At 42.4% G+C, this 12,214-nt stretch overlaps 1 long non-coding RNA gene across 1 annotated transcript; it reads left to right on the top strand.

Moving 5' to 3' along the window:
- The first annotated feature begins 247 nt into the window (after positions 1-247).
- On the top strand, positions 248-11,944 carry LOC110927238. Its single transcript, XR_002585577.1, has 4 exons — positions 248-1,466; positions 11,215-11,277; positions 11,357-11,404; positions 11,504-11,944. It is a non-coding gene; the product is annotated as an uncharacterized LOC110927238 (long non-coding RNA).
- The last annotated feature ends 270 nt before the right edge of the window (positions 11,945-12,214 follow it).

Genomic DNA, 12,214 nt, shown 5'->3' with positions numbered 1-12,214 from the left:
CTTTACAACAATACAAGGGGTTTTTAACGATATAACTTTTTATTTTTTAGTATATAAAATTATATGTATTCAATCCATGTAATAAACAAAGTTTTTAAAGATATATTATTTTATTATTTAGTATATAAATTCACATTTATTCAGCCCGTGTAATACACGGGGTTCTAATCTAGTTTATATATATACACACACTCATACACAATCTCTCTCCTCACTCATCTCTCTCTCTCTCTCAACATCAGATTCATCTATCTTTTCATTCTCTATCACCAACCACCACCACCCCACTGGAACCCACATCACTAGAACCCAACCACCACCGCTACCATAACCATCACTTCCGGCACCACCTCATCGAAGTTGCATATCAGAGGTTTCCGGCGAGGCGGCGAAGCTCGGTCTAAAGTCAATCGTGATGTCGTACGTCAGATCTGATATTTCCGGTGACAGCTTATGGTCATCTGAAGCGGAGATGTGGAGGATGAGACGGTGATAAGCGGTGAGCATAAGGTGAGTTTAAGGAACTTTTAGCTCGGTTTCTTCTTCTTTTTCTTCTGATCCATACATTTTCATTCTCCCAGTCGTCTATTCAACCCCATTTTCCGGTGATGGTGGTGGTTGGAACTGATAAAGGTCAAGAACACCCACATTGGAGGTGGTGGTTTCTTGATTTTCCGGTCGAAGCCATTACTCTTCCTCAAAATAATGGCGTTGAATTAGAAAAAAAATCATTACCCTTTATCTCGCCTTCGTCGCACTCCTCGACCTCAAAATAACCGTCACTGGGGTTTTTTCTCTTCCCATTACCAAACCGATCATCTCCGACTCCGTTCGGTTTAGTCAACGAAGCCATTACTCTTCCTCTGGTTTTCTCGAAAATGTTTCAGAAATAGGGAGATACAGAGAAGTTATGAGGGTTTTGCTTTGATACCAGCGCTCAAGTTCAAAAGGTTCATGGTTGTACTTTTGGTTACAAAAGTTGCACCCTTTGGTGGAGTAATTACTTCACTTTATATTTAAATATAAATTACCAAAGTACCTTATTTTATACTTGAAATTATCATAATACCCTTTCAGTTAACATACAATATGGATGGAGTTAAGATCGCGGAGCAAATTAGTGACCCGAGGAAAATGGGGTTCTTTTGTTGAATGGTCAACCCTTCTCGGTTCACGATTTCGAATCATCTTGACAAGTATAGAAAATACTGTGAGGATATTGCGACTTTAGGAAATGGACCGACTACTGTTTTCTCAACCAATTGCCATCCTTTAATAGAATCGCATGGTGTAAACAAAACGATGATTATGCCACATTTAATGTTGCAATGTTGCTTCCCGTTTTTTGTACATTGAAAACTTAACCTCTTGTATCCTTCCTGAAAGTTCAAGCTCTCTCATCCCTTATCCCTTATCGATGCTCAAAATCTTGTATCGGAGTGGTGGAGATAACTTTAGACAATGATGTAACACCCCCAAAATACCACCTGCGGAAACCCCACGAGGCGTGTTACACATCAGAGTCTGAGCCACCAATCACATTGAACCAATAGTAAATACTTAAATAAAATATGTCATTAATCGCCAAGATTAAATGTCAAACACGATAATAAATTTCCAAGAGTTATGTAGCGGAAGCATATGATAAGTCGTTTAGTAATTGTTTCAAAATAAACTTAAAACCAATGTATCAATTATAAATAATCCAGTAGCTTCGATCCATGACCACTCCAGCAAGCCCAGATAGCAAGTCCATGCTCCAAAGTTAACGACCTACAAGCATGCAAACAAGTGTGTCAGACTACGCTGGTGAGTTCAAGGTTTTGTTAACGTATTGAGTTACCAGGTGTATATTATTGCGATACAATGTTGCGTTACGCTTTTGCTCATGTTAGATACCCTAGGGAGTGTGCCCATGTGTATCCGGGGAGTGGTTACCCCTTGTTTGTCTATGTTGCCATCGTTAGATACCCTAGGGAGTGTGCCCATATGTATCCGAGGAGTGTGCCTCTAACAACCATAGCCCTATCCAGATAATTAGTTCACGCCCGTCCTTACGGCCCGGTGTGAGGTTTCCCACCTAATAGCGCTATCAACTAATTACCCCCATTGCCCTCCAGGCAATAACCAAAACCGATTAAGTTGTTTACCCAATGTTTCCCCTCCAAATGTTTACCAGTTGTCCCAAACCACCGGGACGCATGCTTGAGAATATGCAATGAACTCACCTTGGTTTGCTCGGTAGAATTAATTACTCGTTTAACGATAGTGATTTACCAAGCCCTATGATAGTTACACATAACAATCAGTTTGCATACAAGCACAACACGTATCATTTCACATTTATCCATCAGTTTGTGTACACGAATACAAGTGTTAACATTCATCACTAGGCATGGTTTACTAATTAATCAAGCACAAAATCCATCATTCAATGTATGTTCATAACTCCTTAATATCTTTCGGTTACACCTATCTTTCGATCACATGTATCTTTCGATCAACAGTTATCCTTCGGTTCATAATAGTCATGTTTCGACACAATAGTTATCTTTCGATCGCACTGTTATCTTTCGGCCGAACTGTTATCTTTCGGGCCAGCTGTTATCTTTCGGGCCAGCTGTTATCTTTCGGCCGAACTGTTATGTTTCGATCCAATTGTTATCTTTCGACAAAGTGTTACCTTTCGATCAAACAGTTATGTTGTTTCCCTAATTTAAGCAGAATTTGTTACAATCCCCATTAATTCGATTACAATCAACTTAGTCAGTTTTCTATTTTTATGAATATCAATCAACACTACCAGTTTCCCAACCCATCAATTATCGATCAAACAAGAGTTTTTATCATGAAATTCATATGAACCCTAATATAACAAACACAAGCAATAATCATCACAATGAGCAACCAATCGGATTTCCAGGCTATCATACTAAAACAACCAAATCATTTATACGAGACCCCATAGCAGCCGATTAATACTTGTTTGATCCTAATCCTGGATCATCCAGTCTAATCCGTAGGAATATCGAATATACATGTGAGCCGATTACAACTTACATGCGATCCAATTCGTCTAAGCATCATCACATAACAACAGATTGACAATCATACACCCAATCCGATCGTATTACATAACGCGTAAACAATTGGAACAATAACATCAATCAATCATCATATCACAGAAATCATAACATCGTGACAACTAATTCAAAAGTATTAAACTAACCGGAGTGTGCGTGTGTAGTGGATCAAGATACGAGGCCCTGGTTGAAAGAGTTGTTGCCGTCAAACAAGGGAGGTTTCTAGGGTTTGCAATATGATTGAATGTTTTGTGCTGTGAATCTACGTAACATCTTATAAAACGGATGGGGTTTGGGCCGGTAATAAGTTGGGCCGAAAGTTAAGGCTTTTAATCGAAAGACTGGGTCTTAGTTCGAAGGATCTTCGAAAGATAGAGTTTGGATCGAAGGGTGTTTCTTAGCTCGAAAGATCCTCGAAGGATCTTATTACCTTTGGTCGAAGGATTAGTATCAAGTGTTTAACGCGTTAATAACAAGTTTGCAACTTAATCCCACTAGCAACAATAACCTTTTTAAGATGCCAACAACATGTAGATACAAACAAAAGAGTCGTGGAATAGGATAATACTAACCTCGGGAATTCGGGTTGTCACATCATCCCCAACTTGAAGGAAATTTCGTCCCGAAATTTGGCAAGTAGGTACGAGAGAGTGAAGTGACGATTCAAGATTGTTGCGGATTTTCCTCAGGTGTTACATCATCCCCAACTTGAATGGGAATTTCGTCCCGAAATTCACTAGTTACTTGAGAGTTAGAATTGCCAGGCTTGGTCTTGTCTTTGGGAAATAAATGTGGATACTTACGTTCCATCTCATCCTCGCGTTCCCATGTGAACTCCGGACCACGTTTTGAGTTCCAACGAACTCTCACAATGGGTATACGACTGTGTTTACGAACTTTAACTTCCCGATCCATAATCTCTATTGGTTCTTCGACAAATTGCAATTTGTCATCTATCTTTAGCTCTTGAAATGGTACTACCAGTGTTTCATCAACCAAACACTTCTTTAGCTATGATACATGGAACACATCATGGACATTACCCAACTCAGCAGGTAATTCCAACCTGTAAGCCACCTTTCCAATCCGTTCCACGATTTTGAATGGTCCCACATAACGAGGGTTTAGTTTGCCGCGTTTCCCAAAACGCACCACACCCTTCCAGGGTGAAACCTTTAACATAACGCGGTCATTAACTTCAAATTCCAGTGGTTTACTACGCTTGTCAGCGTAGCTTTTCTGACGATCGCGAGCTGCGGCCATGCGGTTTCGGATCTGCACAATGCTTTCTGATGCCTCAAGAACAAACTCAGGGCCTGTGATTTGGCTATCACCCACCTCATGCCAACAGAGAGGTGAGCGACATTTCCGTCCGTACAGTGCTTCGAACGGAGCTGCCTTAATACTTGAATGGTAGCTGTTGTTGTAGGAGAATTCTATCAACGGTAGGTGCTTCTCCCATCCTTTTCCAAAGTCGAGTACGCATGCCCGAAGCATATCTTCGAGTGTTTGGATGGTGCGCTCGCTTTGACCATCTGTCTGCGGGTGATAAGCGGTACTCATGTCGAGTTGGGAACCAAACGATTTATGCATTGACTGCCATAACTCTGAAGTGAAACGCGGATCACGGTCGGAAATGATAGAAGTTGGCACTCCATGCCTAGAAACTACTTCCTTAAGATACACTGCTGCCAGCTGAGAAAACTTGTCGGTTTCCTTGATTGCCAGGAAGTGTGCTGATTTCGTGAGGCGATCAACAATTACCCAAATAGTGTCATTCCCAGCCTGAGTTCTTGGTAGTCCTGTCACGAAATCCATAGCGATCTGTTCCCACTTCCATGTGGGTATCTCTGGTTGCTGCAGTAGACCTGAGGGCTTTTGATGTTCTGCTTTGACTTTAGCACAAGTCAAACATTTGCTGACGTAGGTTGCTATATGAGCCTTCATGCTGGGCCACCAGTAGGTAGTTTTCAGGTCGTGGTACATCTTATCTGATCCAGGATGTACAGAGTAACGTGACTTATGTGCCTCATCCATTACAAGTTCTCGTAAGTCACCATAGAGTGGAACCCAGATGCGTCCGGTTACGTAGTAAGCACCGTCTCCCTTTTGTTCTAGTCGTTGTCTCGAGCCACGTAAAGCTTCAGCTCGAACATTTTCTGGTTTTAACGCTTCTAACTGAGCGTCTCGTATTTGGGAAGGGAGGTTGGACTGGATCGTGAGTTGCAATGCTCGCACACGCCTAGGTGCATTATCCTTTCTGCTGAGGGCGTCAGCTACAACGTTCGCCTTGCCCGGGTGATACTTGATGGCACATTCATAATCGTTCAATAATTCCACCCATCGTCGTTGTCGCATATTCAACTCTTTCTGGTCGAAGATGTGCTGGAGGCTCCTATGGTCGGTGTAGATGGTGCATTTGGTACCGTACAGATAGTGCCTCCAAATCTTCAACGCAAATACCACCGCTCCTAACTCCAAGTCATGCGTCGTGTAGTTCTTCTCGTGCACCTTCAGCTGACGAGAAGCATAAGCTATTACCTTCTCGCGTTGCATCAACACGCAACCGAGACCCTGAATTGACGCGTCACAATATACCACAAAATCTTCGGTGCCCTCTGGTAAAGACAAGATCGGTGCACTGCAAAGTTTCTGCTTTAGCAACTGGAAGGCCTCTTCCTGCTTCGTTCCCCAAGAGTACGTTGTGTTCTTCTGTGTCAGCGAGGTGAGAGGTTGCGCGATTTTCGAGAAGTCTTTAATAAACCTTCGATAGTACCCTGCGAGCCCAAGAAATTGTCGCACCTCAGACGGAGTCTTTGGTGCCGCCCAATTCTTAACTGCATCCACCTTCGCAGGATCCACATGTATCCCTTTCTCGTTAACAACATGCCCAAGGAAGTGCACTTCTCGAATCCAAAAGTCGCACTTAGAAAATTTCGCATACAACTGCTCCCTCCTCAAGAGTTCCAAGATGAGACGTAGGTGACGCTCGTGATCTTCCTTGTTCTTGGAGTAGACTAAGATGTCGTCAATAAACACTATAACAAACTCGTCAAGATATGGCTTGCATACGCGGTTCATGAGGTCCATGAAAACCGCTGGTGCATTGGTCAATCCAAACGGCATGACCAGAAACTCATAGTGTCCGTAGCGCGTTCGAAAGGCTGTCTTGGGAACATCCTCTTCCCTAACCCTTACCTGGTGGTAACCCGACCTTAAGTCGATCTTTGAATAGAAGCTTGACCCTTGCAACTGGTCGAACAAGTCGTCGATGCGTGGTAACGGATAGCGGTTCTTAATGGTCACCTTGTTGAGTTCTCGATAGTCGATACACATACGGAATGACCCGTCTTTCTTCTTCACGAACAGAACTGGGGCTCCCCAAGGCGAAGAACTGGGTCGAATGAAACCCCTATCCAACAGCTCCTGCAATTGATTGGACAGTTCCTGTAACTCTCCAGGTGCTAAACGGTAAGGAGCTCGAGCAATTGGAGCCGCTCCCGGTGCAAGATCAATCTGAAATTCTACTTGACGGTGAGGAGGTAACCCTGGTAGCTCCTCTGGGAACACATCAGCGAATTCTCGCACCACTGGTAGATCCTCGATCTTACTCTCTTCAGACTGAGCGTTGGTAACTAACGCTAACAGTGCAGGATATCCCTTTTGTAGATACTGTTGTGCACGCATGGCCGTGATAATCCCAACCATCGTCCCACTACGATGCCCTTGAACTAACAGTGACTCTCCCTCAGGGAGAGGAATACGCACAATCTTCTCCTTGCACAGGATTTCTGCTTGGTGCTTAGACAACCAATCCATGCCTACCACTATGTCAAAACTACCGAGCGTAACGGGAAGGAGGTCAATGTCAAACACCTGACCCACGAGATCTAGTTTGCATCCAAAAAGGACATTTGAGGCTTCTATCGTCTTACCATCTGCTAGTTCTACTACTTGTTTAACCTCTAATGGTGTTGGGGTTATCCCTAATCGTTGGCTAAACTCTAGGGACACGTAACTCCAATCGGCACCCGAATCAAATAATACAGAAGCAATACGATCATTAACAGGAAACGTACCAGTTACAACGTTGCCGTCATTCCTGGCATCCCCTGCTCCAAGCTGAAACACTCTGCCCCGAGCACCATTTCCCCCGTTGTTGTTGTTGCTGTTGTTCCCAGCATTGTTGTTATTCGGGCGGTTGTTGTCGTTAGCGTTCTGGTTTAACTGAGGGCAATCCCGCTTAAAGTGACCCTCATCCCCACATTGGTAGCACCCCCTCCTAAAACCCTGGTTCTGCTGGGGTGGTTGTCCCTGTTGTCTCTGATTCTGCTGGTTTTGTTGCTGCTGGTGTTTGGGCTGTGAGGCCCTGCAATCCCTGGCCTCATGGCCCGCCTTACCACACCTGTCACACTTTCGAGTACACGACCCGAAATGATGATAGCCACACTTGTTACATCGTGGCTTCTTCCCCGCATACGAACCCTGGCTGTGGCCACTTCCCTGGCCTTGATTGACGGAAGACGACTGGCTGATGTTGCGGTTGCTGTTGTCTGGCCTTTTCTGAGTCTGGCCAGCACTGGAGGCCTTGTCATAATCACTCCACTTCCGCTTATTATCACTAGCGGACGCAGTGGCAGTGGGTGTAGCAGCTTTAGTGGCCGAGATACGCGGGGGTAACGAATCGCTTTCCACCTCTTGATCCACAATCTTGTGAGTCAGACGAACGATCTGAGTCAAATCATTAAGATGGGCTGCAGTGACCAAGCTCTTCACACGCGGAGGCAACCCTTTGATGAATAACTCAATCCTCCGAGACATAGACCGGGACAAGTTCGGGCACATATCGGCCAGTTCATACGATCGCTTCACATACGCTTCGACTTCAGATCCGACCATCTTCAAGTCGTAGTATTCGTTTTCCAGTTTCTGGACCTCGTCCCGAGGACAGTACTCCTCCCTGATCAGTTCTTTAAAGTCTTCCCAAGTTGTGGCATTCGCTGCCTCGATGCCCAACAACTGTACTTGGGCGTTCCACCATGTTAGGGCACCATCAGCCAAGGTACCCGCAGCATATTTCACCCTGTCCCCAGCGGGACAGTTACAGATAACAAACACAGACTCTGCTTTCTCAAACCACCTCAGTAGTCCCACAGCCCCTTCAGTTCCGGTGAAGGTCTGTGGCTTACAGTCCATAAACATTTTGAACGTACACGCAGGCTGGTTAGGTTGGGGTTGCGCTTGCTGACCTAAATGACGAAAGGGAACACGTTATAGAAGTAAAAAGACGTATACGTGATATGAGGGTAAGAATACTTGGTACATTCCGTACCAGCTTGATAGGCTGCTAAAGCCTCAGCCACGCGGGTATTGATTAGAGCATTCAACTCAGCCTGAGTCATGGTGATGTTTCCGCGTCCGTGTCCTCGTCCACTCATGTTTCTATAGTTGGGAATACACCGATTTAGAAATCAAAACGAGATGAGAGTCAGGTATCATACTGATATTTACGTACTACCAAGTTCACACATAGTAAGGCAGAACCCGTCTCACGCTCGATAAGCCTCACTGGGACTTGCATGCACCCCGCGTTATTATTAAGTGTGCACCCATAATAATAAGGCAATTTGCATGTTCCTCTCAGTGCTTCTTAGCTTGCGCTCGAAGTTTCCCCCGTTCAAATAACACAACAGACGGTATTACAGGTCTATGATCTACATGAGTCGATGAGTAGTGTCACACTATCAAATCACTATGGTGTTAAGCAAGTACTGTATAAAGTGAGAGGGAAACGAACCTTGCAATCTGGTGCTGGGTGTCATGATCGATTTTCGAAGTTGTTCGGTTATAGTCTGGTTTTACAAAACGTTTTTAAAACCTAGTTCACTATAACCAGTGGCTCTGATACCAAACTGTAACACCCCCAAAATACCACCTGCGGAAACCCCGCGAGGCGTGTTACACATCAGAGTCTGAGCCACCAATCACATTGAACCAATAGTAAATACTTAAATAAAATATGTCATTAATCGCCAAGATTAAATGTCAAACACGATAATAAATTTCCAAGAGTTATGTAGCGGAAGCATATGATAAGTCGTTTAGTAATTGTTTCAAAATAAACTTAAAACCAATGTATCAATTATAAATAATCCAGTAGCTTCGATCCATGACCACTCCAGCAAGCCCAGATAGCAAGTCCATGCTCCAAAGTTAACGACCTACAAGCATGCAAACAAGTGTGTCAGACTACGCTGGTGAGTTCAAGGTTTTGTTAACGTATTGAGTTACCAGGTGTATATTATTGCGATACAATGTTGCGTTACGCTTTTGCTCATGTTAGATACCCTAGGGAGTGTGCCCATGTGTATCCGGGGAGTGGTTACCCCTTGTTTGTCTATGTTGCCATCGTTAGATACCCTAGGGAGTGTGCCCATATGTATCCGAGGAGTGTGCCTCTAACAACCATAGCCCTATCCAGATAATTAGTTCACGCCCGTCCTTACGGCCCGGTGTGAGGTTTCCCACCTAATAGCGCTATCAACTAATTACCCCCATTGCCCTCCAGGCAATAACCAAAACCGATTAAGTTGTTTACCCAATGTTTCCCCTCCAAATGTTTACCAGTTGTCCCAAACCACCGGGACGCATGCTTGAGAATATGCAATGAACTCACCTTGGTTTGCTCGGTAGAATTAATTACTCGTTTAACGATAGTGATTTACCAAGCCCTATGATAGTTACACATAACAATCAGTTTGCATACAAGCACAACACGTATCATTTCACATTTATCCATCAGTTTGTGTACACGAATACAAGTGTTAACATTCATCACTAGGCATGGTTTACTAATTAATCAAGCACAAAATCCATCATTCAATGTATGTTCATAACTCCTTAATATCTTTCGGTTACACCTATCTTTCGATCACATGTATCTTTCGATCAACAGTTATCCTTCGGTTCATAATAGTCATGTTTCGACACAATAGTTATCTTTCGATCGCACTGTTATCTTTCGGCCGAACTGTTATCTTTCGGGCCAGCTGTTATCTTTCGGGCCAGCTGTTATCTTTCGGCCGAACTGTTATGTTTCGATCCAATTGTTATCTTTCGACAAAGTGTTACCTTTCGATCAAACAGTTATGTTGTTTCCCTAATTTAAGCAGAATTTGTTACAATCCCCATTAATTCGATTACAATCAACTTAGTCAGTTTTCTATTTTTATGAATATCAATCAACACTACCAGTTTCCCAACCCATCAATTATCGATCAAACAAGAGTTTTTATCATGAAATTCATATGAACCCTAATATAACAAACACAAGCAATAATCATCACAATGAGCAACCAATCGGATTTCCAGGCTATCATACTAAAACAACCAAATCATTTATACGAGACCCCATAGCAGCCGATTAATACTTGTTTGATCCTAATCCTGGATCATCCAGTCTAATCCGTAGGAATATCGAATATACATGTGAGCCGATTACAACTTACATGCGATCCAATTCGTCTAAGCATCATCACATAACAACAGATTGACAATCATACACCCAATCCGATCGTATTACATAACGCGTAAACAATTGGAACAATAACATCAATCAATCATCATATCACAGAAATCATAACATCGTGACAACTAATTCAAAAGTATTAAACTAACCGGAGTGTGCGTGTGTAGTGGATCAAGATACGAGGCCCTGGTTGAAAGAGTTGTTGCCGTCAAACAAGGGAGGTTTCTAGGGTTTGCAATATGATTGAATGTTTTGTGCTGTGAATCTACGTAACATCTTATAAAACGGATGGGGTTTGGGCCGGTAATAAGTTGGGCCGAAAGTTAAGGCTTATAATCGAAAGACTGGGTCTTAGTTCGAAGGATCTTCGAAAGATAGAGTTTGGATCGAAGGGTGTTTCTTAGCTCGAAAGATCCTCGAAGGATCTTATTACCTTTGGTCGAAGGATTAGTATCAAGTGTTTAACGCGTTAATAACAAGTTTGCAACGTAATCCCACTAGCAACAATAACCTTTTTAAGATGCCAACAACATGTAGATACAAACAAAAGAGTCGTGGAATAGGATAATACTAACCTCGGGAATTCGGGTTGTCACAAATGAGCTATATTCGGATGGGTTATTTTCGTTGGAGACTGATTTGGGAACTGTGTTTACTCGACCAGATGTATGCTACTACATCTGTTATTGAATTTTTATTTTCATAAATGAGATTTTTTTTAAACCTGGTGCACTTCTATTTACAGGAACAAGATGTTAATGTGCTTGATGTGAAGGATCTTAAACTCTACAAGGTAATATTCCAACATAATGATTATTAAACTTATATAATTATCCAACTTAAAAGGTTATGATTATAAACTTACATCAAAATTTTGTTCTTTCTAAAACAGAATATAGTGGTTACCGGAGTTGTTAAACAAATTGAAGATGCAATACAACAAGTTTGCATATCGTGTAATCTGAGTTGGGCACAAGTTCGGATCTCTACAAATGAGATTCAAACAGGGCAAATAATGGCACTAAAAATTGTCGGGCATATAAACGGTACACCGGGAGAGAACTTTGCTTCATACTCCGCGTTGTGTAACCTATTTCCTCTTACGAGTGATGAGCCTGTTTTGAAAACATTTCTAGACCATGAATTCTGATACATTCCGATGCCTCGTCCTGAAGTTTTAGAAGTTGTGGGTGTTAACTTCACTTTGGAAAATGCTATTACAATTTTCTCAACCAATGAAGTCTTTGATTACGTGTTTGAATTTGTGGGTATAAAGGATCCAAACAAGCATTCTTTGCACACAATAATCCTTATGTTACAAAGTTCTTTTCCACATTTCACGTTCAAAGTTGATGTTATACTTGTTTAGGCTGTTGATGGAGTTCAAAGGTTCAATCTTTTCGAATAAAAGGGATCAATCTCTGATAAAGGAACGTAAAAGGTGATGTAACTAAATGACGAGCTTACAAAGATACAAAACAGTTCGGAGTAACCCTTAAGGAGGTTGCCAAGAACTTTGAAATATAATGATCATAATCCATCATATATTCCAACTTAAAATTAAATTATAAATTTTAATAACAATAATTTTCTTTTATTCTGC

This window comes from Helianthus annuus, chromosome 2 (genome assembly GCF_002127325.2).
Source record: "Helianthus annuus cultivar XRQ/B chromosome 2, HanXRQr2.0-SUNRISE, whole genome shotgun sequence".
NCBI classification, from domain to species: Eukaryota; Viridiplantae; Streptophyta; class Magnoliopsida; order Asterales; family Asteraceae; genus Helianthus; species Helianthus annuus.
The sequence above is the reverse complement of the archived record's forward strand: the minus strand, read 5'-3'. Positions and strand labels throughout refer to the sequence as shown.